At 38.9% G+C, this 24135-nt stretch overlaps 1 pseudogene; it reads right to left on the reverse strand.

Moving 5' to 3' along the window:
- Nucleotides 1–773: 773 nt before the first annotated feature.
- LOC101428622 (chromobox protein homolog 3 pseudogene) lies at nucleotides 774–1508 on the reverse strand (annotated as a pseudogene).
- Nucleotides 1509–24135: the final 22627 nt, after the last annotated feature.

Raw genomic sequence — 24135 nt, forward strand, 5'->3', positions numbered from 1 at the left:
TTGGTTGGATTTGTGTAGATTGTTGGTGGTGTCAGATTTTCCTCTCAGAGTTTTGAGAATATTTTGCATTATATGACTACAGACATAGACAATGAGTTTTGATCTGGTTGCTTTTTTTTTTAAAGGTGCTACCGGGGATTGAACCTGGGACCTTGTACACAGGAAGCAAGTGCTCAAACCACTGAGCTATACTCACTCCCTAAATTATCTGTATTATTTACCCTGTCCAATTAATTACTGAATCAACTATTTGATTTGAAAGCTTATGACTCCAGGAAATTTTTCAGTTTAATTTCAAGTGATATCTTGGTTTGGTAAGAATGATGGCATCCCAGAAGCAACATGGACTTATCTATGGTTGTGAAATGCCAATTTTATTTTGAATGGTTTTTTGGTGAATGTTAAAAAAAATACAAAAATAAAAATTACCTATGTATTTATATACACACACACAAATAAACAAAAAATCTCCAAAATGGTCCTTGGGCATATATGGGTTAAACACAAGTTCTAATTCAGTAATGACTGGAAAATTTTTCCCACATTTATAAAAGCTGTTCTCTAATGCAGAGGAAATAATATACCATGGTAGCAAATGTTCTTTTCTGATAAATGAAGCAACTACAGAAAGCTTTCATTTGTGCAAAATAACCAGTGACACTGATGCGAAAAAACCCAAAAAAACCACACAACAAAAACCAAAGTCCCCCCAAAACCCTAACTCCCCCAATACTTCTACTTCAAAGCAAACATATCAAACTTGATTTCCATTAGAATGTAGTTATTCTTCACACTAAGAAATCAAAAAACCAAGGCCTAGATTTTATATATATATAAATATATATAAAAAGCAACAATGCAGACAATTTTTGAGCTTCATCTTCTGGACAAGAATGCCAAGTTAGTCTCTCTTCATAAAAAGCAATTACAATCTGAGGACACTTCATGTTTGCCTCCTTTGCCAGCACCAGGTCTGCCTCATCTGAATCTTTCCATTTCATAAGAAACATGAGCTCTCCACTGCTGTCTGTGGCACCAATTATGCGTTCAGGATCAAGACTTCTAGCAAAGCCTCTTGGTTTGTCAGCAGCATCTCTTTTCTTCTTTGATTTGCTGTCATCAGATTCACTGTCAGATAAAGATTTTCTTTTTGTACCATCTTTTTCTTTACCAGCTTTTTGAGAATTAAGAAATGCTTCAATTAACTCTGGGCAATCTAAATTTTCTTCAGGCTCCCAAGTATTGTCAGCATCGGTAAATCCCTTCCACTTTAGGAAATATTCCACTTTCCCATTCACTACACGTCGATCTAGTACTTTCTCCACCACAAATTCTTCAGGCTCTGCCTCTTCAACTTTTTTACTCTTTCCATTCTGCTTCTTTCCCATTTTTTGCAATGTAGTTTTATTGGAGGCCATTTTTTATTGCAGACTTGAAGAGCTATTATGTTCGTGGCATGGCGAAGGGAAAGGGGAGGAGGGGCGAGGACGGTGGCCGGAGTCTTCTAGGTGGATCCTTTTCTGCCTTAATGAAATTATTGTTGACTATATTAATAATTATAGAGATTTTATATTCTGTGTAGACTTACTATATTTTCAAACAACATAATTATTCAATATTTTTTATTTACTATAGTTAAGACGACTATGATCCTAAAGTGATACATTTATTTCCATTTAATATATTTAAGAAGACTGTGCCCTCAATGAAGATTTTAGCCAAACAGGAATTTTGGCAGGCAAAATTAATCAATTGATCATTTGGCAAATTAATAATTTTGAAAATTGATCTTCCAGCTAATTGACTTTAAGCAAATTGGTCATTTTGTGCACTGGGTATTTGGCTAATTGGCCAACACTTTTTTCAAAGTCTGTTGGTAATTGATCACAGTGCATCTGATATTCAGTTCATGCACAGACAGCAAAGCATGTAGTTGCTCTGCCTCCTTGTCTCCCAGTGAGAAACCCATGGAATATCATACCAAATGGATAAGTGAAGGAAGGAACTGGTCAACAAAGGTGAACAGGCAGCAAAGAAATGAAGTAAAATCGATCCAACATAAATAGAGTTATAGAAAAATAGCTATCATGGGAATATCGATGCTGCTGTCATTCAAGAGAATCTAATAAGGAGGCAGAGGAAATTAGTGAAAGCAAAACTTATTCTCATCAATGGGGAATGACAAAAATGATGAAGATGTCCCACCAGGAAGCGATGCCAGCAAAAAATTTCACACTAAAGGAAGTCTTGGAGTTAGTTCATGACACTGAAGGAACAAAAGATAACATGTTGGAAGTTAATCCAAACTTAGAAAGGAGTATGTCAATTCACCAAGGCATAGAAAAGATGCCCGCTCTATAACATAAATTATATGATGAGAAATTTTTTTACAAAGAAATACAGCACTTTAATTCTCAATAGTTCTGTTTTAAATTACAGTATTCTAAATAGCTAGTAGTTTTACACTTTTTTAAGTTCTCTAACATTTAAAATTAACGGTAAGATTTTTTAACATTATGATAAAATTTTATAGGCCATGGAACAATCATAATTTTCCCCATTGATTATTAAGCTAAAATCACTTTGCATAGTTTCAGCTTGTATGTCATTTTTACAGTCCCACACTACCAGGGAAAGTGAGGACTGCATACTCTTAAAATTAGACAGAGGGGGAATAAAAGCTGGGGTTACTGGTTGCCTTGCAGTCTGTTTGGTGTTCCCACTCCACTGTAGGAAATGGACGGGATTTTAAAAACTTGCTCCATAAATTCTATTCTTCTGAGAAATTGCAGAGCGGTGAAATGTATACCCTTCCTCTCCTGTCTCTTGCAGTTAGTTCAAATGAAACAGGTGGTGGAAAACAGAGTATTGTACTAGTGGAAGATGAAAGAGGATTTTGATGGCATCTGGACAAACGTTATCTGATGCTAATGCTGACTTTCTCAAGTGCATCAGGGTTGCCTGCTGGAGGAGCGGAGCCTAGTCGTGCTCTTAACACTGTCAAGAGCAATTTTCTCCTTGAGTGATCTTTTCCAAAAGCGTTCTTGCTGATTAGTTATTTTTCATTATTATCAGAATGGAAGGACCACTCTTCTACATTCTGGGACTGTAACCTTTAGCTGAAAATCTAAAACAATGAACGGAAGCAAAACTCTTAGCCAAAACTGATGAAATAAAAGGAAGCCAAGAATGAGTGATATTTATCCAAAGATGCTAATATGCATATTTGCGTGTGCATGCAGCATAAAGCATGCTAACAATTTCTGCATTCATTTCATGACAGTATTGCCCTTAAGGACATGAAATTATTTCTAGTAACTACAATCAAAAGAATGTTGATTAATAATAAAACTAGACTAGTTGTTCTCGGAAATTTTTCTAAACACCCCTCAGGGGTTCCCAACATCAGTGTGCCTTTCACTCAAGGAGGACAGCAAAATCTCTGAAGGAGGTTATGTTTTTTACCTCCATCCAAATGATTCTTACAAGATGATCACCTAAGGAAATTACCCCCCTCCTCCCCACCACTATATTGAGAATCCGTGGTCTGGGAGTGTGTGGGAATTGATAAAAGGCCAGCATCCTTCACATTCAGACTCAGAGTCCTTGTCTCAGCCTACCTCTACTTAACCTCCAATTAGCCATTTAACCATGAACTCTCTCTTTCTTCCTCTGTGCTGCTTCTATTCTGGGTTTTCTAATGGATCAAATGAAATACTGTACATGAATATGCTTGTAGCTGTTAATTGGAAATGTGTTTTATGTGAGACATATCCTTCCACCAAGATCTCTACCTGCCTGAAACCTTCCATTGGGATTCCCAAGTTTGGGTTAAATTATTGATTAACAGTGCTTTATATTAAATGCAAATTATTTAGAATGTTCCCGTTTATTAATGCTCAGAGCAAATGTATTTATATTAGTATTTTACCATATCTTGAAGAAACAGGACAGATAAAAGGTCAATTTTGGTCTTCGAGAAGAAAGTAATAGACCCAGAAGATATGTGTATGTTGCAGGAAAAATTTCTGCGGGCTGGCTTCATTGATTTGTAACCTATTTCATTTTCTCCAGCATACCCATCTGGTTCAAAGAAACTAAACTAAACACTTTAAGACTTGGCTCTTCCAAGTACAATAAACAATACTATTTATTGGTTATAGAGACAAATTAAAGAACCGGAGTTGGCACAAAGGCTCGGCCTTGGCATCGCCTACTGCTGATCCTGAGGCAGTGTTATGTCTGATAACTATGGATGGCACCCACTGGAAGATAATCCACTATGACTCTTTTCATGTTTCTGCATGGTCTAGTTTTCTGAGCAAAGGCCATGGAAGCTAGAGATGCTCTCTCCCTAAAGTTAGAGATGTTTAGACACTGATCTTCTCAGAGTAGTGAGGCTAGAGAACTTCCCTCCTCCCCCAGACCGATGAGATTTGCTTGAAGAAGCATCTATGGCTCTCTTTGGAGGGGAGGGTGGTGAGAAGTGCCAGCAGCCTACACAAGCTTCAGGTCTCATAATCCGGAGATCCCTCTTCTGGGCTGCAGCCCCACCGCATGTGTGTGTAACAGCTAGCCCCACTGCGTCACCGATGGGGAGTGGGGCCCAGAGAACTGGTGCTAAGATGCTGCCTTGGCGGCTTTGGCCTTGAGTAATGGACTCTGTTTCTCTCATCCACAAAGCCTCATGCTTCCCTTGAGATCAAGTCAGAGGAGAGCTCAGGCTCTCTGTCTCTGACTTAACAAGACAGACCAGATAGAGTCAGTATGGGGTTTTAATGTGGTCAGGTAAGCATGGGTGAGCTAAACTGGTTGGTTTCCTTTTAACTTCCCCAATGGGGAGCTAATAGTAGTTAACATTTATTAAGTTTTATTATGGGGCAGACACCATGTTAAGCATGTTCCATGTATTTTCTCATTTAATTCTACAAACAACAGTATGAGGCAAGTACAACCACTATCCAGAATTTTTAGATGAGGACACTAAGACTTAGAGAGTTTAATAACTTGCTCAAAGTCACAAGCCTTGGCAGTGGCAAAACAGGGATTCAGCTCAAGGAAATCAATTCAACTCTTCCTGTGAAGACTGAGCCCAAGGCAGTAGCTACAACACTCTCATGCCTCCCAGGATGCAATTTCTGATTTGCCCATATGTTTGTAGGAACATGACCTTATAAACCTGAGATCATAAAAGAACCATTCTAGCAACCTGATGCCACCTTATTTAATAATTTATTTTCTCTTGTGCACATGGGTTATTTCCTTATCTGCAGTCTAATCTATGACGTGAGTGAGGGTGTAAATCCAGCAGAACAGCCATCTGTCCGCCTTCCTGCTGCAGTATGACATTAACGTGGTAATGGCTAATTTGAATTATCGAGTCTGTTAAAAATTCTCCAGGGGCTTCACAAAACTACCAAGACCTATGGCCAACTGTGCGCCTGTAGAAAATCTACTTCGCTCCATCCAACAAAGTATTATACTAAGCCCTCTAAATGTGAGGGTTAAGGAAACCTATTTCGAATGGCTTGGTTAAAAGCAGCAAAGGAGAGAAAGAGAGAGAAAAAGAGACAGAAAGAAGAGAAAGAGAGAGAATGTGTGAGAGAGAGAGGGAGAGAGGAGAAGGAGAGAAAAGAAGGCAGGAGGGCAGGCAGGCAGACAGGAAGCTGAGGGCAGAGAAAATCAATGGGGCCAGGGAAACTTTCTATTGATTGAGCATTTGAAGAAATGGACCAGGTGACAGCAAATTAGAAAGTGCACAATGAATAGAGAATGCATTTTCTGGAGCAGTCCCAGATCAAAAATCCCACAGAAGGGCCTGGGATCCATAACTTTACTTTCAGTGCCAGAAAATGTTTCAGAAAAGCTTGCAAAAAAGCCTGGGAAAATTTCTTTCAGGATCATATTTACCCCAGTGAAATTGGCAAGGCATTATCCAAAGCACCAACCAGGATTTCTTCTAGACTCCTAATTTGCCAGAAGATTATTCTTCTATCAAATAACACCCAGTATGAAGAGAAAATGGGAAGGATAGAGACTGCTTGCTAGAGAAAAAGAAGTCAGTGGAAGTTCTTGAAAAACAGGCAAAGCAGAGAAAGACACTTAGAGTTATTGAGAGTTATGTGAAACTAATGACTTTTAAAATTTGAGTTTTAAAACAAAACAACAAAACCACCACCGTGGGAAAGAAAGCAGATACATTGATTGTTCGTTGCTTTGGAGACCAAGAGCTGTAGGTAGCCTCTGATCGCAACCATCTCTCTGTTTCTAATTAGTTGTGATGAAATCAGCTCTGTTAAACAGCTCATCTGAATTGCAAACAAGATGTATAGATGAAGATAGGCATCTAAAACTCCTGTTCTTGCTACATGGAATCTTTGTTTCCAGATCCCTTGAGTTGCAAAGGTGTGGTGAAAATAATGGCAAAGAGCAGTGCTGTGTTGGTGTTTGCTAGACTTTTCCCTAATCCATCATTACAGCTTCCTGGCCGGAAGGCTTCCAGACTTTTAAGGCATGCAGGGGGAACAAGTTTCCTACCCTTGTCCAGAAGGAGATACATGAGGCAGACATGGCAATTTCTCTGTCGAGGACGCTTAGTGAGAGATGTTGGGTCATGACAGACTTGGGCTGTGTATTCATTTCCTGTGGCTGTTGTAAAAATTAGCCCAAATTTAGTGGGTTGAAATAGCCCACATTTATTCTCTTACAGTTCTGGAGGTCAGAAGTCTACAATAGGCTGAAGGGCTGTGTGCCTTCTGGAAGCTCCAGGGGAGACTCTGTATCCTTGTCTTTTCCACGTTCTAGAGGCCACCTGCATTTCTTGGATCATGGCTCCTTCCTCCATCTTCAAAGCCAGCAGCCTAGCATCTTCTCTTGGACACTGTTTCATGCTTAGCTTTTCTCTCTCTCTCTTTCTATTCTGGTAGCATACATATAAAATAACATTTGCCATTTTAACTATTTTTAAGTGTACAATTCGGTGGCATTAATTACTTTTACAATGTTGGACTACCATTACTACTTTCCATTACTAAAACTTTTTCATCACTCCAAACAGTAACTCTTCACTCATTATGCAATAACCTATTCTCCCTCTTGCCAGCTTCTAGTAACCTCTAATCTAATTTCTGTCTCTGCGATTTTGCTTATTCTAGATACTTCATATAACTGGAATCATACAATATTTGTCCTTTCATGTCTGGCTTACTTCATTTAGCATCGTGTTTTAAAGATTCATCTTTGTTGTAGCTTGTACCAGAACTTCATTCCTTTTTATGGTCAAATAGTATTCCATTGTATGAATTTAGCACATTTTGCCTGTCCATTCATCTGTCAATGGGCCCTTGGGTTGTTCCCACCTTTTGGCTGTTTGTGAATAATGCTGCTATGAACATTGGTGTACAGGTCTCTGTCTGATTCCCAGCTTTCAGTTCTCCACAGTATATACCTAAGAGTGGGATTACCAGGCTTTTTGGTAATTCTATGTTTAACTGCATTCATTTGCCAGGATGCTATGATAAATACCACACACTGGTTGGCTTAATTAATAGGAATTTATTGGCTCATGGTTTCAGAGACTAGAAGTCTCCAATCCAGGTCTCAACAGACCATGCTTTCTCCCCAGTATCTGTAACATTCTGGTGATGACTCACCACAATTCTTGTGGTTCCTTGCCTTGCATGTCTGCCTTGCATCACATGGCGGTCTCTCACTTCGTGTCTGCTCTTCTGGTTTTTGCTGACTTTTGGCTTCTGGCCCCTCCTTGTGGCTTTCTCTGACTCCCTGTTTCCAAATTTCTTCTGTGATGGTTTCTGGCAAATTCTTTTTTTTACTGTGAATGGGCCATACTTTCCTTTTTCTTTGTGAATTTTTGTTTTGTACTTTTTTTGTTGAGAACTGAACATTTAAAATATGTTATTGTAACTCTGGAAGTCTGGTTCTCCCACTCCTCTGCGATTCCAAGGGTTTTTTTTTTGTGTGTGTGTGTATTTGGTGTGTAGTTGTTGTTAAGGGCTGGAGTCATCAATTTGTGACTTTTCCAAACTATTTTTGCTTACAAACAGGGAATGGAAGTGTCAAGAGAAGAAAAATATTAGGTACTGCCTCCTTGAGACTCCTCTGCTGCTTTTGCCTGGGCTGATCCTTACTCCAGCCCCAGCGATCTGAAATAGCTGATCCAAAGCAGTGATCAGTGATCAGACCACACTCCCCAGATTATGGAGGTCTAGGTCCTTAAAGCCTACCCTGCTGCTTGCCACATAGTTGGGGAATGCAAGATGGAAGTTGCTACAGGGAGGGGTGAAGGTCACTGACAATTATGCATTTACCAGCCTCTTCCTCCAGCTCTTTCGTGGCTGTAGCACAGTGTTTCATGAGATTTTCAAAATAGTTGATTAAGATAGTTTCTGCCAGTTTTATAGTTATTTTGGTGGAAGGACTGATTTCTGTAGCTCTCTACTCTGCCATCTTCTCTCTGTTTTATTTTTCAAATAATAACTATCCTAGCAGGTGTGATGTGGTATTTCATTGTGGTTTTGATTTTATTTCCCTAATGGCTAATGATGTTGATCATCTTTGTTGTTGTTGACCATCTTTTCATGTGTTTATTGACCATTTGTATATTTTCTTTGGAGACATAGCTACTCAAGTCCTTTGCTCATTTTAAAATTGGGTTGTTTGCCTTTTTGTTGTTGAATTGTCAGGGGCCTTTATATATTTTAGATATTAAACCCTTATTAGAGATATGATTTCCAAGTATTTTCTCCCATTCTCTAGGTTGCCTTTTCACTTTCCTGATACTATCCTTTGAAGCAGAAAAGTTTTAAATTTTGTTGAAATCCAGTTTATCTAATTTTCCTTTTGTTGCTCTTGCTTTTGGTGTCATATCTAAGAATCTATTGACTAATGAAAGACTCTGAAGAATTTCCCCTATTCTTTCTCCTAAGAGTTGCATGATTTTACCTCTAATATTTAGGTTATTAATTCATTTTGAGTTAATGTTTATATATGGTGTTTCACACCACTTGTATAATATAAGGATTCTTGTGATTATCTGGGCCCACCTGAATAATCCAGGGTAATCTCCTCATCTCAAGATCTGTAATTGAATCTTAGCTGCATTGTCCCTTTTACCATGAAAGTTTACAGTCACAGGTTCTGGGAATTAGGATGTAGGCATCTTTGAAGGTCATTTTCAGCATTCCACATGCAGTCTTTACCTAAGGGCATTGTATTAAAATATAAGGTATATAAATGAATTTACCAATTAAAACTATACATAAGTATTAAAAGTTCATGTTTTATGCAAAAATTATGTACTTCTTTAGCACTTATTATAGCTGTTTTAATGGTAGTCAAGCCTTATTTCCCCAACTAAAAGGCATGGAATATGTCATTCAGAAAACTGAGGCATTGTATGTTTTCCCAATTCTTTGCCCTTCAATTCACTAGAAAATAAATCCTTCTTAGTACACAAGCTCAAGTAAAAGAATCAGTGACAGGTTTCTTTGTTCTAGATATTGACACACATATATTCAGATATTGGCACACTAATATAGACATATGGACATACCGAACTAGACATGGTCCTAGCTATTGGCATACATCCAGCTATTGACATAAAGAGCAGTTAATAACTGCAATAAAATGGAATGGTTATATCCACTTGATCACCCACTCTGCTTGGAATAGAACTGAGTTTTTTCTACACGTTATTTTATTAATTGCCCTCCAAAACTCTGTCAGATATGTGCGACTGCCTTGATTTTACATTTGGGGGACTGAGGCTTGGAAAGAATAAGTAACTTGCTCAAGGACAAAAGAACTAGTTAGTTGCCATTCTTAGATAGGCACTAGTGATATGGAATATACTATCTTTCAGAGGGGGGAATATGGGGAACCCCTGCCCCCAAACCAACGCACACACACATGCACAAGTTCTTGTGTTCTTTCATTTGGCTAATAAGTGTGTAGGTGTTTGGAAATTCGAATTCTCTGATTTTTTTCTAGGTATGTGTGATATCTAATTGGAATGAGAGTTAACCAGTTGAATTTGGAAAATATGAGGCATCTGAACACTAGATTCTTCAAACACGGTTCATTTTCACTACTCTCCAGTCTTCCCTCTTCTCGTCTGTTTTGGCTCAGCTCTTGGGTGGGTGAAAGCCCATTTGAAATGTAATTTAAATGGTTTAATGGGCATTATGTCCTGTAAATTTGCTGCCTAATTCAATTGTTTCCTCCTTCATTCCTCACAGATCAAGGTGAACTCCTTTCGTTGCCGGCCCCTTTGCAATCCACAAGAAAAGCTCCCTCCCTCAACACCACGCCCCACCTCATATTAAACAGATCTGAAAGAAATCGCTCAAAAGGGGTCACCCCACTTGAGTGACAGTAAACAGTGGTGAGTGGGTGCTCATCTGCTTAGCATCAGGGGCTGGGTTGATGGTCTTAGGTCTTATGCAACTCAAATCCCTGGGATGACCCATAATGATGCTGCTGCTGCTGATGATAAAATAGCTTCCAAAAACGGGGAGAAAAAGGGAGTAGAGGCCAGTTGGATGAGTCACTTTCAAAATCTCAAGAAAATTAACTGACGATTCCTAAGGGAGCTCTTCCATGGAGAACATTTCTAAAAGCAATGGGCACGCTTCTGTTCAGAAAGGCTGCTTGAAGAGGGGGGGTAAGAAGCCAGTGAGAGACAGAGGGAGGGGAGAAATAGGGGCACTGGGTCAAAGGAAAATCCTCCAAAGTTTTGTGTCACATATTCCAAGGTTATTATAAACAAGCTGGTGTGTCTGTGTTGCAGACTCCTCCTTCCTGGAGTTTCCTTCAAGAGCACCTTTGTATGATCTTCTGCATATTTGTACATGAACTGTTATTTCACTTAAAATATAATCAAAGGTGGGTTAAGACAATCCAATCAGCGTCTCCTTTGCACTTCCAGAGACTAGCTGTAAGACCAAGCCATTATAAGAACCAAGTGGAATGGTCTCAAAGTTCTACTGTCTTTCTCTTGAGATCAGGCCAGACTTGTAATGAATATTCAAATACTTATTTATGTTCTTGTACCAAAAAAACCCACAAAAAGTAGATCCTCCTAGGTTTTCCCACCACTAATGATGCAAAGGTCTTTTCCTGACTTTGTAGAGTAGTGGAAAGATGACTGGACTTAGAGTCAAAAGATGTGGGTCCAGGGAAGCGGACTTGGCCCAGTGGTTAGGGCATCCGTCTACCACATGGGAGGTCCGTGGTTCAAACCCCGGGCCTCCTTGACCCGTGTGGAGCTGGCCCATGCACAGTGCTGATGCGCGCAAGGAGTGCCCTGCCACGCAGGGGTGTCCCCTGCGTAGGGGAGCCCCACGCACACGGGGTGCGTCCGTGAGGGGAGCCGCCCAGTGCGAAAGAAAGAGCAGCCTGCCCAGGAATGGCACCGCCCACACTTCCCGTGCCGCTGACGACAACAGAAGCGGACAAAGAAACAAGACGCAGCAAATAGACACAGAGAACAGACAACCGGGGGAGGGGGGGGGAATTAAATAAATAAATAAATCTTAAAAAAAAGATGTGGGTCCAATCTAGGCAATACTTACTAGTCATAGGGCCTTTCTGAACCTTGGTTTTGTGATCATTAAAATGGGAAAAGATAATAACTCACCGGGAAACATTGTTATGAGAATAAAATAGAATTTTGGTTGTGATGGCTCTTGATAAATTATTTAGCGCAGTACAGATTTAAATGTTCATTGTTATACCAGGAGGAACTCTGCCATTTTGAGAACTTACAAAATTAAAAGTAAGTGTTCATTAAGTGTTCTGAATGGGTGGACCTCATCTAAAATACTTTGTATTATCACTATTAACATTTGTTTTTGAGTTCAAAGTCTTTTAGAAAATATGTACTATGAATGTAATGGAGTATAGCAGCCACAGATTTTGAGTACCTGGCATCTTGTCTGTATTCCTTTTTCTGGTTCCTTTGAGAATCTGCTCCTCTCTTCTATGTGGGCCTGGTGGGGCTCTTTGCCACTCACATGGGAAGGAATATAAACCAAGCATGACCAATCATGTGCATTACACTAAGCATGTTGATTGGTTTAAAGACGAGCATGACATCCATTCCATGCCAGACCAATCAGAGTCATTTTAGGTCTTTCCAACCAGAGGTGGCAGGAAAAAATATAGGTTTGCAGCTTGAGCCTACTAGAGTGGGAGGATGTACATCTTGTCTGGCACATGAGGAGCTAACAGAGTTCAGCAAAGCTGAGAGATGGGGAAGCAGAGAACTGTGAACATTTGAAACACTGTGCCTGAAGCAAGATATATCCACGGACTTTCCAGTTATGTAAGCCTAGTCATTTCCTTTTTATTTAACCTAGATGGGGTTGGATTTATCTCACTTGCCAAGGAAAAGGTCTTAGCTAAATGCAAGTTCTTATTGCACTCAGGAATCTAAACATACACTAATTAGGTAAAATAGTGTTAAAGATAGAAATCCATGAATGTCCAGATTTTCTCCAAACTCCCCTCCCCAACAGCAGTGGGAATAATAGTTGGTATTTCTTATGGGTAGTACATTTTTTCAAAAATTTAACTTTTTAGAATCATCTGTTGTAAGGGAGACCCTGTGATAGATGATTTTTTTACATAAGCTTTTTTATTTAATCCTACCTCTCAAAGAAGTTCTCATTATACCTAATTCAAAGAAAAGGCAAATGATATCAAACGTGTTCTAATTAACTTTGGGACTCAAATTACAGCTTTATCCTCCACATCTCTCTAAATACCATTTGATAAGGAATCCTTTTTTTTTTTAAGGCTAGTAACAAGAGTTTATTGAGAAACAAGAAAAAGGAAAAGTACACACTTGAGACATGGGTGTGGGCATGCCACAGGGTGAGCTGCATGTGTGGGGCTCTGGGATAGGCCTTTTTAAGGCCTTTCCTCCTCTTCCTTTTGATCTCAGCTATTTGCTGTCCTGATTGCTTGCCTTTTTACCTTCACCTGCTAACTTTCAGGAAACCAGTAGGAGGGCCTTTCTGTTTGGAGTTACGTGGGACTTTTTTTGAGCCTGGGAGTTTTAAATGGGACCTTGTGACCAGGGTCATGGCAGACTTTTTGGCTGTAATGGTTATAGCTTTGTTATCAGTCAGCTGCCTTCCCTCTGAGGGTTACTGGGCAGGGTCTCAGGGCTATGTTCTGACCTTGGAGGGCCCTAGCTGTTACGGCTTTACTCTGACCAGCTGCCTCCCCTTGTTCCTTACACTAACCTGCCTCAACTTCTCCTTCAGAGAGTTTATACCCTTATTCTTAAGGGGGAGAAGAAGGGTGATGGTCGTTTTTCTGTAGCTGCTTCCTGCTGGTTAGGGGAAGTAGTTTCTGTCTGATGGGGTGTGAAACTCTGGCTATTCTATTGAGGGACAAGGAATTCTTCATGTTATTTTTTCATTCTTCACATTCAAGCAAATGTGCTAGGAAAGAATGAAATGGTCTTACATTTCTCACACTTAGTTTCAGTCCTTTCTTTATATATAGTAAAATGCTTTACTTTGCCCATATAACAGCATGTAGGGCAGCCTCAATGGAACAAGACATTAAACACTCCCTGGAAAGCTCTAAAACGCCTCTATGATTTTACTGCTTGATTGCACTAATGGGGAAGCAGCCCAATGTGCAGACATTTGCATAGCAAAGGGACAATATTTCACAGCCATCTCATGAGAGTACTTTTTCTAATTTTCAAACTAGACAAATAAGGTTTCTGTTTCATGGTTGTTCTTGTTATTTTTTTAATCTAAGAAAAAAAATTTAACTCATCAGGTAAGGAGATGGCAACCATTGTGACACTCTTGTGAAACTCCTTGAAACCTAAAGATGCAATAACCTTCACAACAGGTTACCAAAATTATGATCCCAACCTTAAATCAGAGTGAAGCTATTTACTTTTTATATCTAGCCGAATTTCTGCAAGATGAGAGTATAATTCATTGTTCTTTGAATCAATGTGTTTTTTTTAAAAAAAAGATTAATTAAATTTATTTATTTCTCCTCCCACCTCATTGTTTGCCCTTGCTGTCTGCTCTCTGTACATTGTCCTTTTTTAGGAGGCACTGGGAAGTGATCCTGGGACCTCCCATGTGGGAGAGAGGTACACAATCACGTCAGCCACCTCCACTCCCACTTGTTATGTCTCTCATTGTGTTTCCTCACTGTGTCTCTTCATTGCATCATCTTGCTGCAGCAGCCTGTTGCATCAGCTCACTGTCTTGCTGTCTTGCTCATCTTCTTTAGTAGGCACTGGGAACTGAAACTGGGACCTCCCATGTGATAGGTAGGCATCCAGCTACTTGAACCACATCTGCTTCCTGAACCAATGTGTCTTAAGAAATATTTTTCTCTTAGAAAAAAGTGTATACATATTAGTTATCTTACAAGAAAGCTATATTCTTCTTGAGTCCATAAATTTTCTCTATACAAAAAGCACAATCAGGCATTGTTATTAGCATAGCCAGATAGTTTATTTGACTTGGGACTGGGAGTGAAATGGTGTTCAGAAGGCAGCATAGCTTGTTAAATCTCTGAGGATATCTTCTAGTTCATTCTAGAAGGGCCAAACATTTAGCATAGTGCCTTGCACATATTACACACTCAATAAATAAAAACTAGAATCCAGGCAATCATGGGCTTATTTGCCTCACTTCCACTGAGAAGATCAGGATAACAAAGAGCTAGATCAGAATGACTTACATTATCATCGAAATCTCAAAATGAAATTTCAAGTACACGCATCACAAAGTCTGCCACATTAACTCATCTGTGACATTGAGTTGTTACTTAAATAGTTTCTGTTTTCTTGAAAAAGAAAGCAGTCCAAATCAAAACAATCCCCACCCATAGCAGACTCTTGCAAACACTAATATTTTTCAATAATTATATTATTATTCATAGTGTATAATACATTATAATGTATAATATTATAAGGTATAATATTATGTAATAATATTAAATTATCAAATTATAGAAATACAATATTCACAATGCTTATGTTACTCTCTTCCTTTCCCTTTTCCCTCTATTCCATTCCACCCCTGCAAAATAAAACCATGCAAAATTATGTTTCAAGCATGTTTCTGTATTAGTAGATTCTAGGGATAAATCCAGGGCCCATTAATCACTCCAATATGCACTTCCAACATGGAACAATTGTTTTATGAATATATAAAGAACGAAACAAAAATCCTATCTATTTCTCTGCCCACTAAAGGCTATAACCATATATTGGAGAGGTTAACCATTTTCTTTTTTTGGGGGGGCGGGAGTTAAGTTTCTTTTTATAAAATTGAGACACAATGGGTTTAGAAATGAATGTTTAGCTCAGGAATGTAAGATATTTTAGTAAGTGAAAAATCTATTAATGTTATTAATTAAGAGATGGAAGACAAATATCATATAACCAATATATGCATAAAAGGGATTTGATCAAATTCAGAATTTATTCCTGATTTTTAAAATCTTGGTAATTAAGAAGTAGAAGAAACTTCCTTAATATTTTGTAAGGAGTATTTATGAAGAAATTACTGCAAATTTCACACTTAATGATGACATGTTGTTTTAGTTTGCTAAAAGCTTCTGGAAGCAATTTTCCAGAAAATGGGTTGGCTTTTACAATGGGGATTTATTAGGTTAAAAGCATAGAGTTCTGGGGAGCAGAAGTGATTCAAGCAATTGTACACCTGCCCCCCACATGGGAGGTCCCAGTTTCGGTTCTCGGTGCTTCCTAAAGAAGACAAACAATGAGCAGATAACAAGCAGACATAAAAAATCAATGAGCAGACAACAAGCGAAAGCAAGAAGACAATGAGAAAAAAATGAGCAGACAATGAGTGAAAACAATGAGCAAGACAATGAGCAAAACAATAAGCAGATAATGAGCAAAAATAAAACAAAACACAGGGAAGAGATGTGGCTCAAGCAGTTGAGCATCTGCCTCCCACATGAGAGGTCCCAGGTTCAGTTTCTGGTGCCTCCTAGAGAAAGAAAGACAAACAGACAATGAGCAAACAAAACAAGTGCAAACAATGAGCAAAAACAGATGAGGGAGCCATCCTTGGGGAGGGGATGGGGAAAGCTTATAGTTCAGAGGCTGTGAAAGTATCCAAATTGAGGCATCATCAGTAGATCCTTTCTTCCAGAGCTTCAGCTGTGGGTGATCAGGCACATGGGAGCATCAGTTCATCTCTTCCCTCTCCTCTGAGCCTCATAGCTTTCTGCTTCTGGCTACAGTGGCTTCCTCTCAGCTTCTGTGTTCCATTGATTTCAGCTTCTGGCTCCTGGGGCCTTCTCACTCAGCTTCTGGGTTCCTCTCTGTCTCTGCAGCATTTTTTTTTTCTGTATCTGGGGCTCTTTATTCCTCTGTTTATAAAAGACTACAGTGACAGGATCAAGACCCACCCTGGGTTATGCAATCTAATCAAAGGCCCCTAACTGAAGTAATTTAATCAAAGGTCCTATCTACAATAGGTTAACACACACAGGAATGGATTAGCCCTAAGGACATGATTTTCTGAGGCCCACAAAAGCTTCAAACTGTTACACCTGTTAAATATATTCCCTTTAAAATCAGGTGTAAGAATTTCTGCTGTTACTTGTTAATTTCCATCATTGTATTTGGAGGTATTAGCCAGTAAAATTATAGAAATTTGTAAGCAAGGGGAAAAAAAACCCTCATTATCCACAGACAATATGATTATCTATGTAGAAAATGCCAAATCATCTTCAGATAAGTTTTTGGAATTGCTGAATACAAAATAAGCACACAAAATCAAATGTGTTTCTTTTCACCAGTAACAAAGAGAGGATAAAAATAATTAAAAAGAAAAAATTACAATAGCATCAAAATTTTAAGGTATTTAGGAATAATGTCCTCAAAGCATTATGGAAATAATTACAAAGCTTTATTGAAGTCATTAAAGATGATTAATAAAATGGAGAATCAGACCATATTCGCAAATATGAACACTCATATTAATTTATCTTTTGCTGCATAACTAATTACCCCAAACTTATTGTCTTGTTTTTGTTATTAAACAACAAACATTTAATACCTCCAGCTCATGCTAGTCAGGAATTCAAGACCAGCTTAACTGGGTGGTTCTGGCTTCAGGACTCTCATGAGGCTGCAGTCAAGATGTCAGCTGGGGATATGGGGATCAGAAAGCTTGACCAGAGCTAGAAGATGTACTTCTGAACTCACTTACATGGCTGTTTGCAGGAGGACTTTGTTCCTCACTGGCTGTTGGCTGGAGGCATCAGTTCCTTACCACATAGGTTTCTCCATAGGGCAAAATGACTGCTGGCTTCCCCCAGAGTGAGTGATACAAAACAGAGAGCAAGCAGGCAGCCACAGTGCCTTTTATGGTCTAGTCTCTGAAGTCACACCCTGTCACATGCACTTTTTCTATTTGTAAGAAACAAGTAACTGTCAAGCCCACACTCAAGGGGAGGAGAATTAGGCTCCCTTTTTTTTAAGGGAATATTTAAACCACCACAAAACTCAGTATCAGAAAGATATCAGTTATCTAGATTCAATTGAATAGATTCAGTACACTCCCAATAAAAAGCTCAATGGATTATTTTGGAACTTGACAAACTGCTTTTACAGATGTGAAAATTGCCAAGACTAGCCCAGACACTCTTGTTTGAAGAAGACAAGGTGAGAGAACTTGTCTTTCTAGAAATTAATAGTTATTATAAGACCCTAATAATCAAGACCACACAATACTATATAGAGATTTTTAAAAATTACCCAGAGACAGAGCTACCTATATGAAAAATGGATTTATAGAAGAGTTGGCACTGCAGGTCAGTAGGGAAGGGATAGACTTTTCAATAAACAGTTTGGGAACAGTTATCCATGTGAAATAAAGTACACACAGGTCACCTGTAAGGGGGATTACAGATCTAACTGAGAAAATCAGACCATAAAACGTTTAGAATATAATCTAGGAGAAGGATTTCTTAAATGGAGCACAAAATGGTATAAATACTGATGAATAAATATGGCTTCTTTTAAATCAAGAACTTTGATTTCTCAAGACACCATAGACTTTCACATTCAGCCATGAAAGCACAGCCACTATTGATGTGGTCTCTCACCTTAAATAACTAGAAGACTGGATAAAATATATAGAACAACTATTTTATTCACTGGAAAGTAGGTAGTATAAAATAGTAAGGAGGGAGCCATGCAAAGAAAGAGCTCCAGAAATATGCTTAGATTCCTTGAGACTTTGGCTGAATATTCAACTGCACACATGTAGGGTAAAATTCCACAAGACTGTGCAAAGAACAACTACTGGAGAGTTGTGACCTGAACAATTCTCAGAGTTCACATGAGTTGGCCAGCCAGAGTGGAAAGACCTTGCTAAATACTTAGGTATTCAATAGAGACCCCAAAAGTGTTACTTCTTAGTAATAGATATAAACTATCCCTATAGAAAAGGCTACTCTAGACCCACCATAACGAAATTTAAAAACAAGCTACTAATGCATCGAACTGATTTGCAAATAATTTGACTGCAATATTCTTTAGAGGTAGACACCCAAATCCAGAAAACAATATAAAATTCATAATGGGGAAGCGGACTTGGTCCGATGGATAGGGCATCTGCCTATTACATGGGAGGTCTGCGGTTCAAGCCCCCAGCCTCCTTGACCCATGTGGAGCTGGCCCATGTGCAGTGCTGATGCACGCAAGGTGTGCCCTGCCATGCAGGGGTGTCCCCCGTGTAGGGGGGAGCCCCACACACAAGGAGTACGCCCCGTAAGGAGAGCTGCCCAGCATGAAAGAAAGTGCAGCTTGCCCGAGAATGGTGCTGCACACATGGAGAGCTGACACAAGATGATGCAACAAAAAGAAACACAGATTCCCAGTGCCACCGATAAGGATAGATGCGGTCACAAAAGAACACACAGCAAATGGACACAGAGAGCAGATAACTGGGGGGAGGGGAAGGGAGAGAAATAAAAAAAATTCAAAATGGGCAGCATTCAATAAAAAATTATTGGAAATGCAAAGAAAATTTAAATGTGATCCACAATCAGGAGAAAATTCAATCCATAGAAATACCCCCCTAAATGACAGAGATGATATAATAAGCATACAAGACTTTAAAACGTAGTTAGCATAAATATGTTTAGTGATTTCATAATGAACATGATGAGGAGAGAAATGGAAGATATAAACATCTAGACCTGAAAAATGCAGTATTTGAAATGAAAAATTCACTTGAAGAGCTTAACAGATTAGACGCTAAGTATGAAAAGATCAGTGAACTGGAAGGCATAGCAATCAAGCTGTTCAAACTAAAACACAGAGAAAAAGGCTGAAAAAAAGAAAACTGTGGAATTCCAGGAAGATGGCATTGGAGTAGGCAGGTAGGGCTCAACTCTCTCACAAAAACAATGGAGAAAGGGCCAAAAGCTATCTGAGGGACCTGCTTTGGGGATCAGCAGACCAGGATAGTGCTATGCAACTTCAGGGAGGGTGAGGGACAGAGAGATGAAGAATCCGAAACTACAAACATGAGTTACCAAGCCCCTGTAGCAATCAGGAAGGACTCCCCTCCTCCACCACCAAGATACTAAGCTGGGGTAAAGCCCTGGGCTCACTGTGGCTGACTGAGAAAAAAACAGACATCTTCCTCATTGTCAGCTGTTACAAGGGAAAAGGGAGGGGGAGTTGGGGGCTTCAGAGCTTTGAATTTTAGCTCTGGCCAGACCAAAACACAGGAAAGTGGAAACTGAAAGAAAGACCTCTGTGAAAGGTATGCTGACAAGTGCCATATGCTGGCTGGTCTAGAAAATGCATAGAGAATAATTGCTTTTAGAGGTCTTTCTTAACATGGATTCCTGGGAGAAAATCTGCATCACATAAGTGAGTCCCTATGCTGATTTTGATAACTTAAGCTTGCAAAAAGCTTAAAATAAGTTGAACCAAATATCAAAAAAGAGCTGTGGAAAAAAAAACACTAGGAAGGAGAGACAAATTGGCCAGCAGAATAAATTCACCAACATATTCAGATGCCTAGACATCAGCAAAAAATTACAAGCCATACTAGGAAACAGGAAGAGATGGTCCAGCCAAAGGAACCAACCAAATATCCTGAAGAGATACAGGATTTAAGACAATCAATGATAATCACACTACTCTCTTAAATCAATTTTAAAAGTTGAAAGAAAATATGACTAAAGAGGTAAAGAACATAAAGAAGACACTGGGTGAGCATAAAGAACAACTTGAAAGGCTGCAAAGAAAAGTAACAGAGCTTATGGGAATGAAAGATATGATAGAAAGGTTAAATATACATTACAGGCACATAAGAGCATATTTGAATTGCATGAAGACAGAATTAGTGATTTTGAAAACAGAACATCTGAACTGGAAACGATAGGAGAACAGAAAGAGAAGAGAATGGAAAAAATGCAAGAGGGTCTCAGGGAATTGAATGGCAATGCGAAACACACAAACATACACATTATTCATGTCCCACAAGGAGAAAAGAATGGAAAAGGGGCACAAAGAATATTTGAGGAAATAATGACTGAAAACTTCCCAACCTTTATGGAAGACATAAATATCAATATCCAAGAAGGACAATGCACCCCAAACGGAATAAATCTGAATACACCTACCCCAAAAATCTTACTATTCAGAATGACAAATATCAGAGATTTTTTTTAAAAAGGAAAGCAGCAAGTGAAAACAAAGCATCACATACAAGGGAACCTCAATAAGATTAAGTGCCAATCTCTCATCAGAAACCATGGAGGGGAGAAGAAAGTGGTCTGATGTATTTAAGGTACTGAAGGAGAAAAACTGCCAGCCAAGAATTCTGTATCTGGCAAAACTGTCCTTCAAAAATGAGGGTAAGCCCATTTTGTATTTGAAACACCAAAACACTACTGCATTGGAGGCTAAAAACAGGAAGTTTGTAGTTTACTGCATTGGAATTTTGTGCTGGAATTGTTGGATTTGGTGGACAGCTTATCTTTCACGATATTTTGAGTTTGGTGATGGGATACTGTTAAATTATGATATCCCATTTAATTTAATGTTTAAAAGAAGTCTTTGTCCCATAAGTGACAGGACAAATAAAATCACTTGTTACTACTTTGCTAAATGGATGGAGAAGGCATATTCTGATTTATTTACTGTTTTAAACTAAATGTTAAGGGAAAATGACTTTGGGAAAATAGAGTAACTCTAACTAGTTGACATCCAGACATCTGATCATTAACGTGCACAGTTTGTTTGTTTACTTGGAATGACTCTTGGGAAGATTTTGAGGTCCAGACCTCTCCATTATGCTATAAAAAGAGCAGTTATAGAGAATGGCCTTTAAAAATTTTTTTTTGGTCTTTCTGAGCATACTTTGACTCAAACTGAGTATCCGAGGGTATTTGTCCTTATTGATGTTTATAGCTTGGGATCAAAATATTCTGTTAGGGGAAACAGATGTGGCACAAGCAATTGTGCTCCGTCTACCATGTAGGAGGTCCAGGGTTTGATATCCAGGGCCTCCTGGTAAAGGCAAGCTGGCCCATGTGGCAAGCTGGCCCATGTGGAGTGCTGGCCTGTGTCAAGTGCTGCCCTGCACAGGAATGCTGCCCTGCACAGGAGAACTGCCTGGCGCAGGAGTGCTGGCCCATGTGGAGAGCTGATGCAGCAAGATGACACAACAAAAAGAAATGCAGAGGAGAGACAGTAAGAGTTGCAGCAGAACAGGGAGCTGAGGTGGTGCAAGAGATTGATCACCTCTCTCCCATTCCAGAAGGTCCCAGGATCGGTTCCCAGAGCCACCTAATGAGAATACAAGCAGATACAGAAAAACACATAGCGAATGGACATAGAGAGTAGACAATGGAGGGAGGGGGGAGAAATAAAGAAATAAATCTTTTAAAAAAATGTTCTATTAGTACCCTCATTTTTCTGAATAGTGGGAGCACACTGTTTATCCAAATATCAGAAGTCAACTTATTCTTCATTCCCACAGTGCTAAAATGCCAATTTCTGTATTTTCATTTGAATTCCACTGCATTTGTACATTAATCCAAAAGAAATATCTATAGTTTTCAGAATGATAACCTTGGCCTATTGTTTACAGACTTTCACTATAAGATATCTATTTATAATTTCATTATCACCTATTTGCTAGACATGTACCTAAGATTCACACTCATGTTCAGCTGCTTACTGGCTGTCTGTCTAATGTGCACGTCCCATTAACCCTTAAATGCAAATGTCCAAAACGGAAAGAAGTCATCTCATTTCCATAAACCAGAACCAACATCTTTGTTGCTGTTGGTGCCCCACCCCCACCCAGTAACCTAGTTGGCAAGCTGGCAAATTGGCACACTTGCCTACCTCCTTTTTCATTACCCTCTCCCCTGAACCAAATCCCTAAGTCCTGTTACATTTATCTTCCTAATATATAATATATCCATGACTGTCTGTCATCTGTAGCATTCTAATAATGGCTAACTTTTTTGAGCATTGACTAGCTTCTGCACTAAGTACTTGATATATATGATCTCCTTTAATCCTCAATATCTTATCAGGTAATATTGCTATTTCTAATTTATAGATAGAGAAACTGAGGCACAGAGAAATTCCTTGTCTGCAGTCATAGCTGGTAGATTGGTGGAGCCAAAAATTTTTATATTAACTTAGGGAGTCTGAGTTCAGAGCCTACAGACCTGATCACAATCCTATACCATTGCTACTTTACTTATGGCTCTTGTCATTTCTTTCCTGGTCTACTGTAGTAGATTCTAAATGAGGCTTCTTTCCTCCAGTCCTGTTCCTTTAAAATCCATCTTTCACAAAGCTACCAGACTATGTAGTGGTTAAGAGTATGGGCTGGGTTCCTGAATTCCAGTCCTGGGTGTCCAGTCTTAGCTCTGCTATTTTCTAGATGTTTGACCCGAGGTAAGTTAATCTCTCTGCACCTCTTTTCTCATCTGAAAAATAATATCCCCAAAAGGCTGTTTTAGGAATTAATGCTTTAATGTAAGACAAGGACTTAGGAAGTATCTGGCATGTGTTCAATAGAGTTTCCTAATATTTTAAATTTAAAATATTTAATGGTTCCATTACCCCAGAGGGTTAAGTAAAAACTTAACGTGGCCTCTATAAGGTCCTCCTGATATGCGTTCAATCAGTAACCCTTTGCTCAAAGAACAGAACTGGCTTGTTGTTACCCACGTTTTCCATGCTGTTTTCTCCCAGTCTCTTTCCATTTGGTCTCCTCTGCCTGGTTCCCCTTGCTTTCCCTTCACTAGACTAAGCCATCCTTTGCCTGTCCTTCAAGGCTCTGCTTGGCATGGTACCCAGCAGAAACACCTCCCTAAATCACATTTACTTTTCTAGTAAGTTTTCCCAAAATAATCTGGACATAATCCACTTTGGTATTTATATTGTCCTCTATGGTAAAGTTCATTTTCCTGGTTTGTCTTCCCCCACTCCCCCCCCCTGCACCACCACCAGACTGAGAGGGCTAAGGCCCAGGGCAGACACTCAGCTATAGAGCTGGACTGAATAGAAGGGGGGAAAAGAGTGAATTTCAGAATGGCATTATTTGAAAGGAAATATTTCCAGGGAACACTTCATAAATATCAGATCTAATGTGTTTTTTAAAATTAATTTATTGAAGTATAGCACTCATACATAAATATACATAAACAATAAGTGTATAATAATGGTTGTGGACTTACAAAATAAAATATAAAACATCATACAGGACTCTCATAACTCACCCTACCACCAACACCTTACATTGCTGTTAAACCTTGTTAACTAATGATTAGAGAGCATTGTCAAAATATTACTACTAACCAAAGTATTTTTCCCCAAACAACCTTACTATTATTATCTTTATATCATTTATATATAAACATATGTAAACAATTAAGTGTATAGTAAAAATTGTGGACTTACAAAGCAAACATGTATAACATCATAAGGGGTCCCATACATCATCCCTCCACCAACACCTTGCATTGTTGTGAGAAGTTTGTAACAAATTGTGAAGGAATATTGTCAAAATCTTACTACTAATCACAGTCCTTATTTTACAT

The sequence above is a fragment of the Dasypus novemcinctus genome, chromosome X (assembly GCF_030445035.2).
Source record: "Dasypus novemcinctus isolate mDasNov1 chromosome X, mDasNov1.1.hap2, whole genome shotgun sequence".
NCBI lineage: Eukaryota > Metazoa > Chordata > Mammalia > Cingulata > Dasypodidae > Dasypus > Dasypus novemcinctus.